The following is a 23,356-nucleotide window of genomic DNA, read 5'->3' on the forward strand; positions in this document are numbered from 1 at the left end:
ACAGTGGATGTTGTCTAAAGTACACTTTACTGCTTATTTTATAATTATTATTCTTTTCCTAGTTCTCATCTTTTCTTAAGTGTGGAAACTAAACATTAATTCTAAAAATCTGCTTATAAATCTATTTCACTCTCATACTCCAAGGAATATATGGATTCCTACTTAGAAGTATTTATAGGAGCAGTAACGGTTTGAGAGGTACCAAAGTCAAAAGTAGAGAAGAGAATGAAATTCTAGGCATCCACCATTGGGGGAGAAATGTTAGCTGGATTGAGATCAACAGGATTTTGCATGCCACATCTTTAGCTGAGTCAGTTACCTCTTCTATTTTTGAGTGAGACTTTTTCTGCCAGACATTATTCCTAGCACTGGATAAAAGAAATGATCAAGTCTACTCTGCTTCGGAAAATAGTACAAATTATCCATAATGAGTATGTCCATCAACTTTCTTTTTGTTACTAAGCAAAGAAGGAAGAAAGGGAATGTAGGAATTAAATGCGGTAGAGTTCCTACTCTGTGCAAAGCCACTTACATGTATCAGGTCACTGAAGCCTCATTAAAGCTTTACTTAAAAAAAAGAATTACTCTCTTTGCTTTTTATTTATTTATTTATTTATTTTAACAACAACCGTCATTTATTGCACTTCCCTTGGATGACAGCCAATTATTTACTTACTGCTTATTTAATGCTCACATCAACTCTATGAAATAGATGTCATTAGTACCCCAATTTTTTAAATGAGGAAACTCAGACTCAGAGCAGTTAACCTGCAGAGCTGTAATTACAGAGCTGAGATTATGGACGCATTTGCATTTTTCATAAGATTAAAAAATAGCAAATGATTGTATAGATGTAAAGTGATTAAGCTTAGGAGTGAACTAAGATTTGCATTGACCCTGAGCCATAAAAATGCTATTTTGGTTATGTTGAGTATGAGAGCATGTGTATGTGTGTACATTGTGAGTATGTAGGTGTAATTGAAACATATATTTCATTTTAAAAAATTCTTTCTGATGTTCTAAATCTTAGCTCTTTCCTCTGAACTAATGAAGCATTCATTTAAAAATAGAGAAACAAAAGGACAAAATAGTAGAAGAAAAGAAAGCATGGGAGAAAGAATTTCCACAATCAAAATGAGAAAACCATTATAAAGTAAGATGAACAAAACATAAACACGTTGTATAAAGAATGACAAAAAAATGCCTATCTGTAGCTGATGAAGTGCTTGTCATCACTTTAAATTTGATAGATTGTCACACGTAAGACCTCCAAAAATCCTATTAAGTAGACCTCATTATCCCTATTTTACACATGAAAATAATATTATACAAAGATGTTAAGTAATTCACCCAAGATAAAACTTCCAGTAAGATTAGAATATGCTACTTTCTAAAGCTATTTGATATCATTTCTTCCAACCTTTCCTCCTAGGCTCGGATATCAATCCTCCCTTCTAAGGAAGGAAAGCAGTGCCAAGAAAGAAGCCTGCTGGTCTAGATTCTGAATAGTTCAAATAATATCATCTCCCTTTTTGCCCAGCTGGGGAGGAGGAGAGGCCCTGGCCTTCCTTAGAGACAGATGACAGCTCAGAGACCCTAGGCTGCCAAAGGGACAGAAGGAAGAGCTCAAAATTTACTGCCCTGCCAGCCCAGCACCACTCAAAGCAGAGCTAACCAGATCATCTTAATGTTATCCATTGATGGAAGAGATAAGCAAATAGGATTTAAAATATTTAGGATATAAAGTACCATGACACAATATTAATTTCAGAAAGTAAAATGAAATGTTGGTTTTCAGGTTTATAAAAGATATCCAGTATTAAATTTTTGATAAATACACTTCTTAGCTTAAGGCTCCAAAGAGTCCTTCTCATACTGAATGTTTTTTGTTATTCTGGATGCAGACACTGTTCTCTTTAAGGGTGTGGGATAATAACTGTATCTTGTTCATAGGAGATTCAATGTGGAAATAAAAGCTTCTTAAAGAATGACTAAAAATAAAAATATGGAAAAATATGTTAAGAAAATGTAAATCCACAACAAGCAAGCAAGGGAAACAATATTAATAACAGAGAAAATATTTAAAGTGAAAAGTATTTATGAAGATCAAGGGAATCTGATAAAACTATAACTAATCATTGATAAAAGTCATATTTCCCAATAATATAATGACCTAATACAGATTAAAAATATATAAAGCAAAACTATTAGAACTACAACAAAATAACAAAAAAAATTAGTGATTTTCATTACTAGTCAATTTTTTCTCTTATCAATTAAAACAGGATAATTCTGAATACAGAGGATTTAATACATTTATTTATATAATTTAATTAATAGCTAATGAGTTTTTTCTCTAAAGCTAAGAATATGCATTTTTTACATATTAAATTGGTCTTATAAAAGTAGTTTGAAAAAATCTCAATAAATTTCAAAAAGTAGAAATTTTAAAGGACATATTTTGTCATTAGATTGAAATAAAACTACAAATTTCTACAAAAGTTGGGCATAGAAACACGAAAACCAAAAATATACTTCAAATCAGAAAAATAAAAATTATATAGCTTATTAGAAAGTGGAAATGAGAAAACTGCATACTGAAATTGATGTGGTATAATCAAAGATGTTCTCAAAGGCAATTTTATGGCTTTCTTCTTGTAAATAAAGAAGGCATTCAATGTAGAAAATTATTTAAAAATTTCTAAAAAATGTAGAAGCATGAAATAATGAAATCAGAAAAAGAAGTCTTAGAAGAGCTAAAATGGAAAAATATATTCAACAGCTAATTCTTGAAAAAACAGTTGACACACATGAAAAATTTAACCAAGATTTATAATGAGAAATGATTTACTTGAAAAGATGAGACAATATTTTAAAATAATAGCAGAACAAGTAGAGTTTTAAAATAAATTATAATAATAAGCAATGTTTAGCTAATAAACTTGATAATCTAAATGACAAATATGATTGATTAGGCAATTGTAACTGACCAAAACACTCTCAGGAGATGTTGAAATCTTGCATAGATCAGTTCACAGAATAAATTGAATGCAACAATACAGTGTTCATGTTGAAACTTCCAGAGAAAAAGTAGGGCAATAGTGCCTTACAGTTTATTAATCGAACACATTTCTGATTCTAAAATGTCATTAAACACACATACATATGATAGTAATGCAATGCTTTAAAATAATGGTGCAAAATCTCTACTTAAAATGCTAGTGATTCAAATGTAAGAAAAAACACTAATGATAATACAAATTGACAAATAGGGTTTATTCCATTATTCTTTCAATATGAAGAAACTGATTAATATAATCCTCCCATGCAGTAGTACAAAGAAGACAAAATTATATGGTTATTTTACTATTTAACAACATTCATTTGATAAATGTCAGCACAATGCCTAGATAAAATAAAATATTTAAAAAATAAACTCTATGGGCTAGGATTAGAAAGATACTCCTTTAAAATAATTTTAAACACTTGCATCAAACCAATTGTGTTGACATTCATTCTTCTTAACAGTAAAGCACTAGGGGTACCTCCTGTAGAATTAGAAAATTGACAAATAATATGGATTCCTCTTATTGCTGCCATAATTTAACTTTGTAAATAGACATTTCAATCAGTACAATTAAATAGCAAATATAAATTATTAATGAATCATTGGTAAAAAGGAAATTCAATTTTTATTATTTGCAGATGATTTGATTGTTCATCTGAGAAATTCAGGAAGACTGACGAATAAACTGTTAAACTTGTCAAAGAGCTCAGTACTTTTTATAGGTACAAAATCAATTGCTTTCTTGTACAGCAGAAATAACTAGTCAGTAAACAAAATGAGAAGAAAAAAATTCTATTCACAGTATTATTTAAAGTGAAAACTACCTAGATATAAAGAATAAATAAGTTCTATTTTAAAAAATGAAAAATACAAAACCTAAGACGTAGCAAAAGAGAACTGAGTAAATGGAGACACCAGGTTTTACATAAAAAGACAATATTATAAAGTTTATAATTCCTCCCAAAATACTGCTGAAAGGTAATGCAATTATAAAATGTACCAGATCAGATTAAAATGTGATATAAAAATTCTATAATTTATTTGCAATAATGAAAAGATATTAATTACAAAAGTATTTTTAAAAAGCTGAATAATTAATGTGCTTAGCCAAGTAGTCAAAATAAAGAGAAAACAAAATGTAAAGGATGTGATACTGGTTTCAGGAATACATAGACGAAATTAATGAAGTAGAATAAGAAATCTAGACTAGACTTCAAAACTAAAACTGTGAAAGAAGTAATTTTCTATAGCTTTAGACTGATTCATTAAAGTATTCATATATTTAAATATGAAATCAAAGTCCTTGTTCAAAACAAAATCCTGCTGCGTTATCTTTTGTCACCCTCTTTGCATTTATTTCTACAGAACCACACATACAAATCATTATCATCACTTCATTATTATATTTATCATTGTTGCTAACCTTTATGTAATGCTTTTGTTGTGTCAGAAACGATTCTAAGCACATTCCATGTATTTCATCATATAATTGACCTGGCAACCTTATGAAGTTGGGACTATTATTTGCTACAATTTACAGAAAAAATAATACTAAGATTTAGAAAGCCACAGTAAATTACCTATAGTGATTGTGAGGCTAAAATGAAAATACAGGCAATCTAGCATCAGAGCCAGGTTCTGAAGAATTAAACTGTAATTTCACATGTACAACTAGTTTTATATTTCATAAGTATTTCTAAGTAGAGTGCAAAGTCTTGACATAGATGCACTAAGATATTAGTATCAATTTTCTTTTGGTAGTGAGAATTTTGTTTTCCTCTTTATATTCAAATGTTTAAAAATATGCAGTAAAAATTTCTTTTGTCATCATGGAAAAGTACTTTACAAAGGTGCCCTCAGCTTGTTGACTTCTCTTTAATGAAGAGTTCAGACAAGCCTACCAAATTGCACCATTTGACTCTTCAGCTCTCTCGCCCAAGACATTAATGCTCGTTTATTTTCACAGTGGCTCCCAAAGATGCTGGTGCTGTCAATTGGCACCATGATCATCAGCAACACCATAGCTTGAATTCCCAAAATGTCCCTTCTCTGACAAATGCTTTATATGTATTACATCAAGTACATTTTTTGTTATTGTTTTCATTTTACAGAGGATGAACTGAAGCTCGAAGTGATCATAGGTCTTACTCAAGGTGACAAGGCCCAAACTTGAAATAGACTAAGTCACACACAGGTATGCCCAGCTCTGCTGAATCTGCTTCCATTCTTCTTTGATATGTCTCACGAAGTTTCCAACCGGGCTCAGATGGAAATCTCAGATACTTGAACTAATGTACTACCACAAACCACTCATGAAAGCTTTATTTATAGATGCCCTTCCACTGTGACTAACAATTTGCTGCTCTATTTGAAGAGATTATAGGAAATGATACTCTTTTTTCTTTCTTCTAGCTCTCTCTTCTACAGATAAAATAAGGGAGCAGAACTGAGGTCTTGTGAGGTTGAATACTTGAATGTATTAAATGTATTGAATATCATTAAATTTGAGTTGCACATGTAATTACCTTGATTGAGTACATAAAAAAATTAAGGATCAATTGTTTTTTGTTATGTAAAATCTTGGTCTCTCCTTGGTGTCTGTGTATCTTCCATTCTTCTTCAGATAACCATAGAGAAATGGAATTGTTCCCCAAAATCCTGATCAAATGCAGACACCCAATTCCCTCTACCAAGTACAAAGAATCAATGCTTTCATTTAACTAACAAATATTTGTTGAATATCCACTATGTGTTAGACTCTATGCTAGCCATGGGGAATAGAATTGTGTTTTACTAGAGCAATGCATACCAAGAACCAATGCTTTCATTTAGTTAACAAATATTTGTTGAATATCCACTATGTGTTAGACACTATGCTACCCATGGGGAATAGAATTGTGTTTTATTAGAGCAATGCTTGCCTCTATGAAAAATTCCTGAATAGTTTGGGTGAATATCCTCCTGTTTGTGACTCAAGCTTTTTCTGCCTTGTGATACTCCTGTCTTCAAAACATGGCTTCCAAGGTCTTTATCCTTTTTCACGTTCTCGTCAGTTTGAGGAAAAACAATATGGAGCATTACACATGCAAATCTGATATGAGCCTGTTCTCGAAATGGTCCACCTTCCTTCCGTCCACATTCCACTGGTTACAACCCTGGCATATGACCATACCTAACTAAAAAGGAGGCTGGGAAATGAAGGCTAATTAGGTGCCCAGAGTTAATAAAACAGCCTTTCTTCTTGCTCATTTGCCATTTACAGTATAGCTGGAGAGATAGGCATTAACCAAATAACACAGAAAGCCAATGGGCAATTTCAACTGTGGAGGTTATCATTAAAGAGAAAAATGTGCCAAAGAAAGCTTACTCTTTATAGCTCATTTTGATCTAATTGGAGAAATCAGGAAGTATTCTCTGAGGAAGTAAGACTTACATCTTAAGGATGAGTAGGTAAAGAAAAAAGTGGGGACTTCAAAGAGCTTCTGAAGGAGAGTTCTCAGCAAGCAGGTGGAAGAGGGAGATTCCACGCTGGTGGAAGCTGGGGAGCCCTCACCTGTAAGGCCTGTGGGCCATTTAGGAGTCTGGACCCTATTAGATGCAATGGAAAGCATTGAAGAGTTTTAAGCAGGGAGCTAACTAGGTCAGATTTACAGCTTGAAAAACCAAATCATTCTGGCTGCATTGTAAAAATGTGTGGGTGTTGAAAGGAAAATAAATGTAGAGAAATCTTTTGGAAAGCTGCAGTAGAGTGACAATGACTGAGACAAAGGTGCTGGATGGAAATTCATCAAACTTGGAGAGGGAGCTAGACTTTGCTGTTTATCTGTTCAGTTGTTTTGCTGGATGGTTTGCATACTAATAGCTTCAATAATTATTAATGAACTTTAAAACTGGGCAAAGTTGTTGGGCAGCTATCAGCTAGCTTAGATAGCCTTAAGCCAGACTTACACAAACTGAAGCAGAGACATGAGTGGCTCAATAGCCTATCTCCTCTCTCTGTCAATATTTTCTCACTTTGATTTTACTCTTCCATTTGACCACAGGGAGGGAGGAAGGAGATCTGTAAAACTAATTTGTGCCATGATGTATTATGGTCTCCTATGGGCATTTACATTTAAAAGAGGAATTTAGGGAAGTACTATCCCTATCCAAAGAGGTTAACCAACAGAAATAAAGCAATAGTGCTTTGAATATTTGGGGAAAGGTGGCCTTTATACTATGCCACACAGATATCACTTTCAGTATCTTTCATAAGAACATTAATTCTGGTTCTACTTAAAACCTCCTAGTCTTTAGTAGGGAAAGTTCCTTAAGGCAACCAAACCCTGGACCAAAAGTGTCTTCCCCGTAGCGTGGACACATGCCCATTCTTCTGGACCGAACAAGATCCAAAGCTTCAGCCTACCCTTTTATAACTTGACAACACGAGGCATAATTAAGAAACAAAGGTATATTTTATTTCTAGCTGAAAATAAACATATACCTCTGTTTTGAAATATTTTTGTATGTACACAAAAATTCAAAAAAACATAAAAATACATATTCTGTTTTTGTATGTGTATATACTTCAGGAAGCCACAAACCACTCATGAAAGCTTTATTTATAGATGCCCTTCCACTGTGACTAACAATTTGCTGCTCTATTTGAAGAGATTATAGGAAATGATACTCTTTTTTCTTTCTTCTAGCTCTCTCTTCTACAGATAAAATAAGGGGGCATTACTGAGGTCTTGTGAGGTGGCACCTGATTCACCTCTAGTTGACTGTACCTGTGTGTGTGTGTGAGGTGTGTATCTATGTCAGTCAGCTCCCTCACTCATCCGTCTCACCAGACCAACCCCCAGAAACCCACATTTGTTTGGGAGCTGAAGTCAAGGATCAAAATCACAGTTCCTCTACCTAGAATTGGGGGAAAGAAGTAGAATTTTGTTCCTGACAGCTCCATCTCCCTGGCAGAAAACCCCCATGTGCACCTGTTAAACTAGATCTCAAGTGATTTTTAGCCTCCCAGCATTTGGCTGACATAAAGAGTGTAGAGTGATTCTTCATTTATTTTACAACTCAGTGAGCACCAAATTAAGTTTAATAGCCATGATAAACACACACATACACACATACCTCCCTGTCCCCAATTAAAAAAAGATTTATTACATTCTGGGTAATAAACACTTCACATCAGCTCTTTTTTTCTTTTTTAACACCATGAAACTATTTTAGGTTATTTAATTATTGTTTAATCATAAGATTTAGAAAGATTTTTTTTCAAGGAACATTGTAATACTTCATTTACAGCCTGCAAGTGTTGCTGATATTTTTATTTAGAAGGAGAGGAACTGGGGATGTTCAATAATATATAGAGTGTATGCAAAGTGTAAAATGTGCCACATATTCTTTTTTAATTTTATTTTCAGTTCTGGGTTACATGTTCAGGATGTGCATGTTTGTTACATAGGTAAATCTGTGCCATGGTGGTTTGCTGCACCTATCAACCCATCAATGAAGTATTAAGCCCAGCATGCATTAGCTATTTTTCCTGATGTGCTCCCTCCTTTTTATCCCACCCCTAACTTGTCCCAGTGTGTGTTGTTTCCCTCAATGTGTCCATCTGTTCTCATTGGTCAGCTCCCACTTATAAGTGAGAACATGCAGTGTTTGGTTTTCTGTTCCTGAGTTAGTTTGCTAAGGATAAGTTAGTTTGATAAGGAGCTTCCAGCTCCATCCATGTCCCTGCAAAGCACATGGTTTTGTTACTTTTTTATGGCTGCATAGTATTCCATGGTGTATATGTACCATATTTTCTTTCTGTCATCTATCATTGATGGCATTTGGGTTGATTCCATGTGTTTGCTATTATGAATAGTGCTGCAATGAACATATGCATGCATGTATCTTTACCTAGAACCAGAAATACCATTTGACCCAGCAATCCCATTACTGGGTATATACCCAATGGTATATAAATCATTGGGTATATACAAGTTCCTTAAGGACTCTGGATATTAGAACTTTGACAGATGGATAGATTGCAAAAATTTTCTCCCATTCTGTAGGTTGTCTGTTTGCTCTGATGAACATTTATTTTGCTGTGCAGAAGTGCTTTAAATTAATTAGATCCCATTTGTCCATTTTTGCTTTTGTTGTAATTGCTTTCAGTGTCTTCATCATGAACTCTTTGCTCATGCCTATGTCCTGAATGGTATTGCCTAGATTTTCATCTGGGGTTTTTTTAGTTTTGGGTTTTACATTTAAGTCTTAAATCCATCTTGAGTTAATTTTTGTAAAAGGTATGAGGAATGGGTCCAGTTTCAATTTTCTGTACATGGCTAGCCCCTTCTCCCAGAACCATTTATTAAATAGGAAATTCTTTTCCCATCGATTGTTTTTGCCAGGTTTCAAAGACCAGATGATTGTAAATGTGCAGTCTTATTTCTTATTTCGGAGTTCTTATTGGTCTATTTTCTGTTTTTGTACCAGTACTATGCTGTTTTGGTTATTGTAAACTTGCAGTATAGTTTAAAGTTGGATACTGTGATGCCTTCAGCCCTGTTCTTTTTGCTTATGATTGTCTTGGATATATGGACTATTTTTGCTTCCATGTGAATTTTAAAATAGCTTTCTTCTATTCTATGAAGAATGTCAATGGTAGTTTCATAGTAATAGCATTGAATCCATAAATTACTTTGGGCAATATGGCCATTTTAATGATATTGATTCTTCCTATGTATGAGTATGGAATGTTTTTCCATTTGTTTTTGTCTCCTCTGATTTACTTCAGCAGTGGTTTGTAGTTCTCCTTGAAGAGGTCTTTAACTTCCCTTGTTAGTTATATTCCTACATATTTTATTCTCTTTGTGGAAATTATGGATGGGAATTTATTCATGATTTGGCTCTCTGCTTGTCTGTTGTTGTTGTGTATGACTGCTTGTGATTTTTGCACATTGATTTGGTATCCTGAGACTTTGCTGAAATTCCTTATCAGCTTAAGAAGCTTTTGGACTGAAACAATCCTAGCTATAGGATCATATCATCAGGAAACAAAGACCATTTAACTGTCTCTCTTCCTATGTGAATACTCTTTATTTCTTTGTATCTCTTACCTGATTTCCCTGGACAAAACTTCCAATACTATGTTGAATTGGAGTGGTGAGAGAGGGCATCCTTGTATTGTGCTGGTTTTCAAAATGAATGCTTTCAGCTTTTGCTGATTTAGTAGAATATTGGCTATGGGTATGTCATAAATGGCTCTTATTATTTTGAGGTGTGTTCCTTCAATACCTAATTTATTAAGAGTTTTTAACATCAAGAGGTTGAATTTTATCAAAGACCTTTTCTGCATCTACTGAGATAATCATGTGGTTTTTGTCTTTAGTTCTGTTTATGTGATAAAACACATTTATTTATTTGTGTATGTTGAGCCAACCTTGCATCCCAAGGATGAAGCAAATTTGATCATGATGGACAAGGTTTTTGATGTGCTGCTGCATTTGGTTTGCCAGTATTTTACTGAGGATTTTTGCATTGATGTTCATCAGGGATATTGGACTGAAGTTTTCTTTTTTGGTTGTATCTCTGCCAGGTTTTCATATCAGGATGATACTGGCCTGATAGAATGATTTAGAGAGGAGTCCTTCCTTTTCTGTTGTTTGGAATAGTTTCAGAAGAAATGGTACCAGGTCCTCTTTGTACTTCCAGTAGAATTCAGCTGTAAATCCATCATCTGATCCAGCGGGTTTTTTTTTTTTCTGTTTGTTTTGTTTTGTTTTTGTTTTTGTTTGTTTTTGTTTGGTAGGCTATTTATTACTGCCTCAATTTCACTTGCTATTGTCTATTCAGGGATTCAACTTGTTCCTGGTTCAGTCTTGGGAGGGTGTATGCATCTGGGAGTTTATCCATTACTTCTAGATTTTCTAGTTTATTTGCATAGAGGTGTTTATAGTATATAGTATGCTCTGATGATTGTTTGCATTTCTTTGGAGTCAGTGGTGATAGCCCCTTACCATTTCTAAGTGTGTCTATTTATTCTTCTTTTTTACTTTATTAGTCTAGCTAGTGCTCTATTTTATTAATTTTTTCAAGAAACCAGTTCCTGTATTCACTGATTTTTGAAGGATTTTTTTTTAATATCTCTATCTCCAGTTCTACTCTGATCTTGGTTATTTCTTGTCTTCTGCTAGCTTTGGGGTTTGCTTGCTCTTGGTTCTCTAGTTCTTGTAGTTGTGATGCTAAGATGTTTATCTGAGATCTTTCTAGCTTCATGATGTAGGCATTTAATGCTATAAATTTCCCTGTTAACACTGCTTTAGCTGTATCCCAGGGATTCTGATACATTGTCTCTTTGTTCTCATTAGTTTCAAAGAACTTCTTGATTTCTGCCTTAATTTCGTTATTTACCAGGAGTCATTCAGGAGCAGGTTGTTCAGTTTGCATGTGATTGTGTTTCTTAATCTTGAATTCTAATTTGATTGCACTGAGGTCTGAGAGACTGTTGGTTATGATTTTAGTTCTTTTGTATTTGCTGAGGAGTGTTTTACTTCCAATTATGTGAACAATTCTAGAGGAAGTATCATGTGGCACCAAGAAGAATGTACATTCTGTTGTTTTGGGGTAGATAGTTCTGTAGATATTTTATTAGGTCCACCTGATCCAGAACTGAGTTCAGGTCCTGATTATCCTTGTTAATTTTCTGTCTCTATGATGTGTCTAATATTGACAGTGGGGTGTTAAAGTTCCCCACTATTATTGTGTGGGAGTCTAAGTCTCTTTATAGGTATTAAGAACTTGTTTTATACATCTGGGTGCTCCTGTGTTTGGTGCATATATATTTAGGAGAGTTAGCTCATCTTGTTGAATTGAACCCTTTACAATTATGTAATACCCTTCTTTGTCTTTTGTGATCTTTGTTGGTTTAAAGTCTGTTTTGTCATAAACATGGATTGCAACCCCTGCTTTATTTTTGTTTTCCAATTGCTTGATAAATTTTCCTCCATCTCTTTATTTTTGAGCCTATTCATGTCTTTGCATGTGAGATGGGTCCCTTGCATATAGCTCACCAATCCATCTTGATGCTTTATCCAGCCTGCCATTCTGTGTCTTTAATTGGGGCATTTAGCCCGTATACACTTAAGGTTAATATTGTTATGTATGAATTTGATCCTGTCATCATTATTCTAGCTAGTTATTTTGCAGACTTGTTTATGTAGTTGCTTTATAGCATCATTGGTCTGTGAACGTCAGTGTGCTTTTGCAATGGCTATTAATGGTTTTCCTTTTCCATATTTAATGCTTCCTTCAGGAGCTCTTACAAGGCAGGCCTGGTGGTAACAAATTCCCTCAGCATTTGTTTGTCTGAAAAAAATTTTATTTGTCTTTCACTTATGAAGCTTAATTTGTCCAGATGTGAAAATCTGGGTTGGAAATTCTTTTCCTTAAGAATGTTGAACCTTGGCACCCAATCGTTTCCAGCTTATAGAGTATCTGCTGAGAGGTCCACTGTTAGTCTGATGGGTTTCCCTTTGTAGGTGACCTGGCCTTTCTCTCTGGCTGCCCTTAACATTTTTTTTCTTTCATTTTGTCCTTGGAGAAAATGATGATTTTGTATCTTGGGGTTGATCTTCTCATGGAGTATCTTACTGAGGGTTCTCTGGATTTCCTGAATTTGAATGTTAGCCTGTCTTGCTAGGTTGGAGAAGTTATTCTGGATGATATCCTGAAGTATGCTTTCCAGCTTGGCTCCATTCTACTCATCTCTTACAGGTACCTCAGTCAGTCATAGGTTCGGTCTTTTACATAATCCTACATTTCTTGGAGGTTTTGTTTGATCTTTTTTATTCTTTATTCTCTAGTCGTGTCTACCTATCTTATTTCAGCAAGACAGTCATTAAATTCTTAGATTCTTTTCTCCACTTGGTCCGTTCAGCTTTTGACACTTGTGATTGCATTGTCAAGTTCTCATGTTGTGTTTTTCAACTCCATCAGGTAATTTAAGTTTCTCCCTAAACTGGTTATTCTGGTTATCAGCTTCTGTAATGTTTTATCATTGTTCTTAGCTTCTTTGCATTGGGTTAGAACACGCTCCTGTAGCTCAGCAAAGCTCATCATTACCCACCTTCTGAATCATCCATCTCAGCCTAAGCTCAGTTCTGTGCCCTTGCTGGAGAGGTATTGCAATCATTTGGAGGAGAAGAGGAACTCTAGCTTTTTGAGTTCTCAGCATTTCTGCATTGGTTCTTTCTCATCTCTGTGGGTTTATGTACCCTCAAACTTTGCTTACCTTTGGATGGATTTTTCTGTGGGGTCATTTTATTGATATTATTGTTGTTGCTTTCTGTTTACTTGTTTTTCTTTTAGCAGTCAGGCCTCTGTTTCTTAGGGCTGCTGAAGTTTGCTGGGAGTCCACTCCAGACCCTATTTGCCTGGATCTCTCCTTAGTATGGAGGTATTACCAATGGAGGCTACAGAACAGCAAAGATAGCAGCCTGCTTCTTCCTCTGGGAGCCCTGTCCCAAAGGCACACTAACCTAATGCCAGCCAGAACACTCCTGTATGAGGTAACTGGCAACCTCTGTTGGAAGGTGTCACCCAGTCAGGAGGAACGGGATCAAGGACCCACTTAAAGAAGCAGTCTGGCTGCCCCTTGGTTGAGTGGGTGCACTTCTCTGGGGGCAATCCCCCTCATCCAGACTTTTCAGACTCTCCAGAGCCAGCAGGCAGGAGAGACTAAGTTGACTGGATTGTGGAGACTGCAGCTGTCTCTCCCCACAAGGGCTCCATCCCAGGGAGATCAGAGTTCTGTCTGTATATCCCGGGCTGGAATTGCTGGAATTCCTGCAGGGAGGTCTCACCCAATGATGAGGATCTGGGTCACACTTGAAGAAGCAATCTGGCCTTGATCTGCTATAGCCACTGGGCCACACTGTGGGGAATTCTCATGATCCAAACCATCCAGTCTCCCTGGCACCATCAGGAGAAAATGATTGACTGGGGCTGCAGTGATGGTGGCTGCCTCTCCCCCAGGGAACTCAGTCATCTCAGGCAGTCTCCACCCTGCTGCCACTGACTGGTGGGGATTCCAAGCCAGTGGGTCTTAGCTGGTGGGAGTGGGGCCCACTGAGCAACACTGCTTGCATGACACATATTCTGCAGAGTAAATTAAAGCAGAAGAGTAGGAAGTTGGACATTTAGATATTTTGATTGTTGTCTCCATGATAGATTTTGAGAGACTCAGGTCAAAGATGTCTTTCCCACTAGCCTGAATATTCTCAGAAGCAATGACTTGCTTTTGAGCCTTATGCTAAAGCTGGAGCAAAGCTGGTTTAAATTATGACTCTGGCCAGCTGCTACTAGTGTGCTTAGTGAGTGTGAGTCCCACCCAGCCCTCATGACTATGGCTGGTCAGTGTACCCACCCATTCCCAGTCCCCTGTCATCCAATTATATTCCTGAAAGAAAACGCTTAGGATCTGCCAGGGTGCCACCCAAATTCTGGGAGGAGGAGGAGAGACCACTGATTTTAATAGGACATTGACTGAAGAGGCAGAAGGAAAATGAAGTGAAATTACACAATTTAAATATTTGATGCATTATTAATTACAGCGTACTTGATAAAAACATGGAATTTTGGAGTGTAGAAGACTGATACGTCAACATCCTATGGGTAGCAGAAGTTTTTAGACTTATCAGGAGAACTTTTTTTGCATCAGAATTTTGTAAGGAATCCCACAGGTAAGACAGGTAAACGGAGTTCTGTCTGAGCTGACGATGAAGCATCTGGAGACTCCTCACATGCTCAGATTTCCCTTTGAATGATCCTCACTTTCCATGAGGCACCTTCATGGGACCTCAGAGTTGTGTGGAACCCAGTTTAAGAAACAGGCCATATACTTGTAATATTTGGTTAAAAAGTCCTAGTGCAGTAGTGAGCATCTGGCTATACTGTGGGAATGGCGGCAGAGGGAAAACAGAGGGAATATGCCCACATGGTGCCATGGCCATTTACCAATCCTATGGCAGGTTGGTATACATGCATGCCATATTGGACCTATTTATACATTCGGCCCTCATCAGACAAGTAAGTTTTCACAGGACACAGAAACATCTCTGACAAGTTGGCTCTAGTAGGGGACATGAGAAGTAGTACTTCCAAAATCCAGCAGAATGATTTTCTTGCAGGTCTTTTAGATTTTAGAATGAATGTGTGATTAGTCGCTGACTGAGTTTCTTCTTTCTCCAATCTCTGATTTGCTGTTAGTGAACAGAGAATCATAACCCAAGAAGATATACATATGGACAGAATAGCAATCAAAGCCAAGACGTTACCTAAAAGAGATTCAAAGCTCATGAGCTCACTGTTCAACCACTTCTGAGACACTGGTTTAGGAGTTATCCCACTGGCTTGTCTGAGGATAACAGAATGTCACCCTCAAGTCTCCTTTGAGAATGGTCAGCTTATAAAATTTATTTATTTAGCGATTTGCTTTTCCTGTTTCTTTTCTACTTCAAAGGAAGTAGCATTTAGTTGTAATTTGAGAACATTTGGGTCAGAGCATCTTAGTAATTAAAAAAGATGTTTTAAAATATAGAATAAGGCTTCCAGGAAAAGGTGGTAGAGTAATGGCTTCTTTCCATTTTGCTTCCTGAAATCTACTGACATTTCTCTCTGATATCTCCTGAGGATGGGAAAGACAGAGTATAAATCAACAGACCTGCAACTAGATACACTGGTGATTGCTGAAGCCTGTGATTATAGACAAAAGAGAATATTAGCTAAATATGAATAAATTTGGACTAATTCAGAGGAAGATGTCAAAAATCATTAAAGAAACATTCAAATTTTCAGCAGGATGTAGTGTTATCTAAAAACATAATCGAGAATCCTATAGAAATAATAGAGAAATGGAATGTGGTTGTAGTCAGGAAAAGAGAACAGATCCCTGAAATGGGCTACTTGGCTTAGCACAGCTGTGGGGCAGAGGGCTAAAGGAAAGACAGTCTGAAGACTTGATCTTTACGGTTGTTCTTGTTCACAGCCTGGATCCCTGCTCTAGAGAACAGGCTTAGAGCTCAGGCAGAATGGTTTCACAAGAGGAAGTGGCTCCCAGCCAGGCAGCTGTTCATCAGGGTCCGCTTTACAGAATGATACTCACTGGATGCTTGTGGGGAGCTATGCATGTATGCATTGCGGGGAGACATTTAAAGCTGATAAGTGATTCTTTGGGCTAGACTGTAGAAAAATTAGCAGAAAACTATTACAAAACAACACCATCATTTTCATACTACTGGCTAGCCCAATTTCCTATCTATTCACCTAATAAACCACTGTGCACTCCCCACCTCATAAATCTGTCTGGATATTTTTCAATAAATTGAATGTTGTAAGAGAGTTGCCCTCATTCAAAGATTAGAAAGAAACCGAAAATCTCTAACTAGCAAACCAGTCAAATATTCATTCCATGTTAATTGAGCAAATATTTGCACATAGTCACTGAGCCAAACACTGTCTGAGGCACAGGGAATACAGCGTGAATTAGACTGAGGCATCCCATCATTTCCTTCCAAAAAGGTAACAATGTCCTAGGTAAAGAAAAGGTGAAGACTGCTCATGGGGAAGTTATTTTGTGTAACAGAATCCCTTCAAGCAAATTCCAATCTACAAACTCAAATAAATTACTGAAAGCAAGGGAAATAACGCACATTTATAGATAGAGAGCTAACAATAGATGATAGCTAGAAGGTCAGCTAATAGCACCCAAAATGGGAAAACAAAATGAACACCATGATAGGAATACTGAGCAGAGTAGAGGCCAGAAACTGGCCTTCCCCAGGGAAGAAAAAGCCTTAGTGAGGTTGTTGCAGGTCTTCCCAGAAGAGTGAGGAGTCCTCAACAGAAAGAGCCCTGGAGGGCACTGCTGCATTCCCCAGGACTGGGGGAGGAGCACTGATTGAGCATTAGTGTTCACTTGTGAAAATTAGCCGAGCTGTGTTTTCATGATTTATGTGCTTTTCTATTTGTGTGTTTTACCTCAACAGAAAGTTTACTAAACACAATTGAGGTGTATAGACCATGATGAGAGTAAAATAAAATTCTTGGCAGAGAGAACATGAAAAAGCATAATTCAATTGCTATGTTTGTGTGCTGAGAGGCAGAAGGGAAAGGCAGAAAGAAAGAGGGGGGCGAAGGGGTGGGAGACGGAAATGCAGTTTCTGAGTCTTAGGTAATGCATAAAACTCAATGGAAATCTGTGCTTACCAAATGGAAAGTGACAGCCATAGACTTTTGAAAAGTTTTTAGAGTTGCAGGAAATATAATGACTATGACAAATAGGAGTTGTCAGGTTGAATTTCTTCCATGATAAAACACTGGTTAAAACTAATCCACACTTTCAGGTAATGAGAACCTGCACCTCTCAAGGGAACCTAGAAGAGATAGTACAACCATATTTTGTGTTTGGTATTATCATGGAAAACACCCTAGATGTCTGATTGCAAAGAATTATAAATCTCACTTATTAATTCATTTATTCCAGAAATACTTGTTGAGCCTCTACAGTGGGCCAGACCATGTAATAGATGCAAAGATATTTATCAGAGAAAACATTGCCAAGGAGAATTTATAGTAATAGAGAATACAGGTAAAGAACACAGGAGAGGAATGAATCTTAGTACCAGGATTAAAGGCTATCTGAACAATAGGAATGCAAATATGGATAATTGGTAAAATTAGGGACCAGCTAGGATACAAGATGCTTTTGAGAGAGGATGAGACTAAGGGAATGACATTTTGAGAGTATTGCATTTATATTAGAATGCTAAATTCAGTGTTTCCTGTTGCCTTGGATTTAGATGGTGTTGCTACACGTTGACAGAGCAGAAGGATGACAGCCAGGAAGCTATCACCACATCTCACATCACTTCAGTGTAACTAGCCTGACTTCCCAAGTGCCAGAACCTCTCTTCCTTGCTGGATAGTATTTTTTTCTGGTTGTTGGTGTCTGCTCTGCCTACACATCTTCCTATCAGGCTGGAAGTGCCAGAGAATTAACCACCCCTCACCCAGAGCAGCACTCAGTTCATGCTAGATAGATTGTAGGAAATGGTGTATTTATACATAGATGGGTGTATAAGTGCCCCAGTCCTCTCATTCCCAGGTGGGACAACTCGAAGATCTGTGCTGTACATCGACTCCCAGTTTTCGCCCACAGTGGTAACTCTATTGAAAAACATATTTTGCACTGGCTTTCTTCTCTTCCCTGTCTCTCCTTCCCTCTCTCCAGTCTGTTTCTTGAGATCATCTCATTAACTAATCTTGCCTCACATCCCTTCTGCTTCTATGGGAACCCAAACTAAGGAGCCCATGAAACTGGCTTTTCAGCCCTTAGCACATCACCCGTAAAAGGAGACAAGGTGATCAAGAGAGGCTGAGGAGGGCTGATAGTGAGGATTTATGTGGAGAGAATTGTTGGAAAGCATGCATTTCCTCCACCAGAGAGGAAAGGTAGGGGGGAAGTTAAGGGAGGGGTTATGGAGCTCCACTTGGAAAACCTGACATGTGCCGAGGAGTTTAAAGGTGGGAAGCCAGGGTGCTTGATTCTGATGCTTGACTCCTACCTGGAGAAGCAAGAGGGTGAGCAATTGAATGAAACTGACAATAAGCACAGAGGACATTTCCTGTAGGCCAGGCATGCATCCACAGGATGGAAACAAGATGTAGGTTACTGGAGTTGCAAAGAGGTTGTGATCCTTCTTCACCCTGTATCTACACCCTTGTAAGGTCTCTCTGCAGCTTTTCCTGTATAGAGATAGAGTCTTTTTCCTCATTCCTTGCATCTGGAAAGGTCGTGAGACTTCCTTTAGCCAACAGAATTTGGCAGTAATGGCATTGCACCAGTTTCAAGTCTGTGCCTTAAGATGCTTTACATGCTTTGATTCTTTCACAAAACCCTGCCCATTGCCACATTAAAAAGAATGAGCTAGACCGCTGCAAGATCTGAGATCACATAAACCGATTTACTATTGGACATCTAGTTGTTTCTTCTTTTTCTTTGTTTTGCTTTTGCTATTTATTCTTCTTCTGTCTTTGCTAGCTTTGGGAAAGCCTACTTTATTCTCCCTTGTCATTGATGGTTAATTTTTATTATCTTGATCAACCCAGTTGCCCCAGTCAAACTCCTGAACAAGCAAGAGATGACCTGCAAATGCCCAGTGAGAGCCATAGAACTCCCAACACAGCCAAACCCAGCCTAAATTGCTGATCCACAGATTGTGAACTGAATAATTTGTTATTATTATAAACTATTAATTTGAGAGTGGTTTGTTACACAGCAAACACTAATACAGAGAGTGAACATTTGGTTTTAATTATATTACTTTTTTTTTTTCTCTCTGGAAATTGAGACTATTTCTGGAGTGATCTGAACAGTATGTAATCCACATCTAGGTTTGAGGAAAATAGGAATCTCAGAGGTAGATTACCACTCCTATCAGTTATGTCCCTACCAGTTATATAAAGTATCATGCAACTTCTAAAATCTTACCAAGTTCTAGCACTTTTTATTTTTTTTTGAGATGGAGTCTTGCTCTGTTACCAGGCTGGAGTGTAATGGTGTGATCTCAGCTCTCTGCAGCCTCCACCTCCTGGATTCAAGTAATTCTCCTGCCTCAGCTTCCTAAGTAGCTGGGACTACAGGTTCATGCCACCACGCCCAGCTAATTTTTGTATTTTTAGTAGAGACGGGATTTCACCATTTTGGCCAGGATGGTTTCCATCTCTTGACTTTGTGATCCACCTGCCTCAGCCACCCAAAGTGTTGGGATTACAGGTATGAGCCACTGCACATGGCCAGTTTTAAGCACTTTTACTAGATCCTAAGTCTCTTTAGGCTGAAAATCATGGCTGACCTATCTTCCTGGTGAGATAATATAATTAGCTATATTCTGAATCTCTCTCTCTCTCTGTGTGCGTGTGTGTGTGTGTGTGTGTGTGTGTGTGAATGTCTTTATAATTAAAAACTAGTGAAAAACTTCCTCTCACTTAGCTTGTCAAAATAATTCATTTTACTTTTCATAATAAATTATTGTCGGGAGTATAACATTTACTTTTCAATCTGAAATCTTAAAAATTGCTACTTAAAAATAGAAAAAAAGAACCCTCTGAGATTATACTACAATGAATGTGAAAGTGCTTTGAAATATTTAAGGAGACAAGAGCTACCATGCATGACCTCAATGGGGTGCATGCAAGAGATGCTCCAGGAACTTGGAAGAAAAGAAGAGTAGAGAACTAGCACATACTGAGCTCTCCTCAGACACACAGTAGGCCAGTCAAATTAAATGATCCTCTACTGAAGAAAAATATGCCAATTAAAGGTAGGGGAGCTAGGCATGAAAAAGACGGTGCTTGGTTAAAATGAGATATGTAAGAAGGAGAGTAAAATGGTGAAATAAGGATAGAAATTGTGAAAGTCAGTGCGTTAGAGATATTTTACTAAAAAAAGGTTCATTTTTATCTGTTGCCATAGAGTTACACATAGTGTTTTCTTACCATAATTTATCTGTTGTTTTTGTGGCTGTGTCTTTCTCATTCCTTGTTCCATCTGCTTTTGTTTTTGTTTGAAATTTTGTCAGAATCATGAGATATTTCATCTGTCTTATTAATGTTTCAAAGCACAAGCTTTTGAAATCATTTGTCTCTTCTTTTCTCCCCCATTTAAAAATATTTTAAAATCTCCTTAACTGTTGTTTAATTTTGCTGTCCATCTTTCAGTTTTGAAATGAAAAATTACATTTTAAACCAGTTATCTCTTTTAATAATGAAGACAATTAAGGCTATAAATTTTCCTCTAAAGATAGCTTTTGATGTGTTCTGTAGGTTTTATTATAGATAACTTACTCCTTTTCATTGACCTTTGGACAGATTTTAATTTCCTTTTAAATTTTCCTTTTGATCAAAGAGTATCTAGAAGCATGTGCCTTCATTGTTGTCAAGATATTAAGATTCTTTTTGTTATCAATCATTTATTAACTATCAATAATAAGCTATTTTTATTAGCTTATTATTGGAGAAGGCAGCTTGTAAAAGCTTACACACGTTTCTCTTTTTCTTTTTTCCCAGTGGGCGCATATATGATCAACTTTTAAAAATATGCTAGGAGTATTTTTAAAAGTACATTCAAAGGATAAGGTGTTATTCATAACAAGTTGTTTATTAATTATATTTTTTATTTTCTCTGTTTTCCTTTCTTTAACTAGATCTTTCAGTTCTGAGAGTAGCATGTTGATGTTTTCATCATAATTATATTTTTAGCAAGTTCTCCATGCATTTCAAATAAAATCGCTTTTAGCTTTGAGCTGCTATGGTGATTGCTTCACGTCAGTTATGACTGTGGTATCACCTCCAGTTGTGCCATTTTTCACTATATCATGTCCATTTGGAGTCTGTTGTTCTTCCATGCTTAAATTCTATTTGTTGATATTGTCACTTTTGTTTCCCTTTTTCTGGTATCTTTTTACTCACTCCATTTATATTTATGTTATTTTAAAATTAATTTAAGTATTTCTTGTATATAACATCCAGCTGTGTTTTGTTTTACAAAGAAATGGGTTGCCTCTGCCTTTTCATGATAAAATGTTATTCTTTTACATTTTATATAGTGACTGATATACTTGCTCTGTTTGACTTTTATTTTAGATTTATTTTTGGGCATATAACTGTTTCTTCTTTTTCTGTGTTTTACTTGTGCTGTTTATTCGTTTTCTCTCTTGGCTAGCTTGGGAAAGCCTGCTTTTTCTCCCTTGTTATTGAGGGTTAATTTTTATTATCTTGATCTAAATTACCAGATACATTATCTACTATTCTTTAAAAAGGAGATTTACCAGTCCTCCTCATGTTATAAATAGAATTTTGATGATGCAAAAGAAATAGCACTCAAAGATAACTCCTCTCAGTAAGGCAGTTTACTTCTATAGAAGGGTGTGGCATATGGATGGAGCAGTGGTGGCCACAGGCTTGGACAAGGGGGAAGGGGTAATTGTGTCTGATGGGGGTCATCCCTACTGCTGTGTCATCTCCTGTTGGCTAGGGTTAGACTGAACAAGCTAGATTAATCCCGATTGGCTATTTTAAAACAAGCAGGGGTCTGAGCTGGAATGGCAGTGTGGGTGTTTTGGCGGGAAGAACTGTTACGGGCATGTCAGAGCAGGCAGCCAGGGGTCATCAGGTGACTGGGATGAGTTGGGATGGAACTAAGGGGAGGGGGAGCAGATGTGAACTACTGATTAGAACTGGTGGAGAAGATTGTTTACTGGAAATACAAGGAAGTTAAACTTTAAAATAGAGAATTAAAGAATAAGAGAGCTGAACATACTGACACACTGATTCTTTGAAGAGAAACTTGGGGTTCAATACAATACTCAGAAAAAAATCAGCAGTTTTCTTTCTACTTTGCTTCATTTCAATAAAATGAAATTTTAAAAAGCTACTTCCAACTTCTCCTTTCCTTTTGTAATTCCTCTGAAAAGATGCTGAAGTGTTTTTGCTATTTCCCTGGTAACAATTTCTCCTAGGCTTGACAGATGAAATCTCGTATTTATTAACTTTAAAAAAATTAATGTTTTCTTAATTTTCTTTATTTTCTTAATTATTGTTATTAATTTCTGATATTATATATTGCAATACAACATATTTTTATTCAATTAAGAACTTTGTTCATGTCTACCTATATAGGTGAATAACTATATATGAGCTTGTATAAATAGTTGTTACAAATATATACCTACATATGTGGGTGCAACATGCATATACATAATCATTGCTCACTCATCTTTTCAGAGGTCTGAATTGCGGTTGTTGGGATAGTCTTTTTACCACTTTTATCAGATGGCGTATTTAAGTTTTATTCTCTCCAAATTATTTTCTCTCCTCAAGTAGCTTTTGTTTACCCTGACAGATTAATGATGTCTTGGCTAGATATTAAGTTGATGTTATTCCATTGTCCATTTTCTTTCACTGTTGGTGATATTGTTTTATAGTGAATTCCTTTTTTCTGACTTTAGATTTTTTTTTCTTTAGAGATCAGGAATTTTTTCATGATGTATATATGAAGGTACCTTTTTTAAAAAAAAATCAGCTTGAATCTTAGTGAATATTTAAAATTTGCTACTGTAGGTTTTCATTAGCTCTGGGAATTATTCTTCTAGTATTTATTGCTTTTTTTTTTCTGTGCACTCCTTTTTGTCCTCTGCAACTACTGTTATGCACATTTTAGGACACTGATTCCATTCTATGGATCTCTCACGA

Source organism: Cebus imitator, unplaced genomic scaffold, assembly GCF_001604975.1.
Source record: "Cebus imitator isolate Cc_AM_T3 unplaced genomic scaffold, Cebus_imitator-1.0 Scaffold31, whole genome shotgun sequence".
Taxonomy (NCBI): domain Eukaryota; kingdom Metazoa; phylum Chordata; class Mammalia; order Primates; family Cebidae; genus Cebus; species Cebus imitator.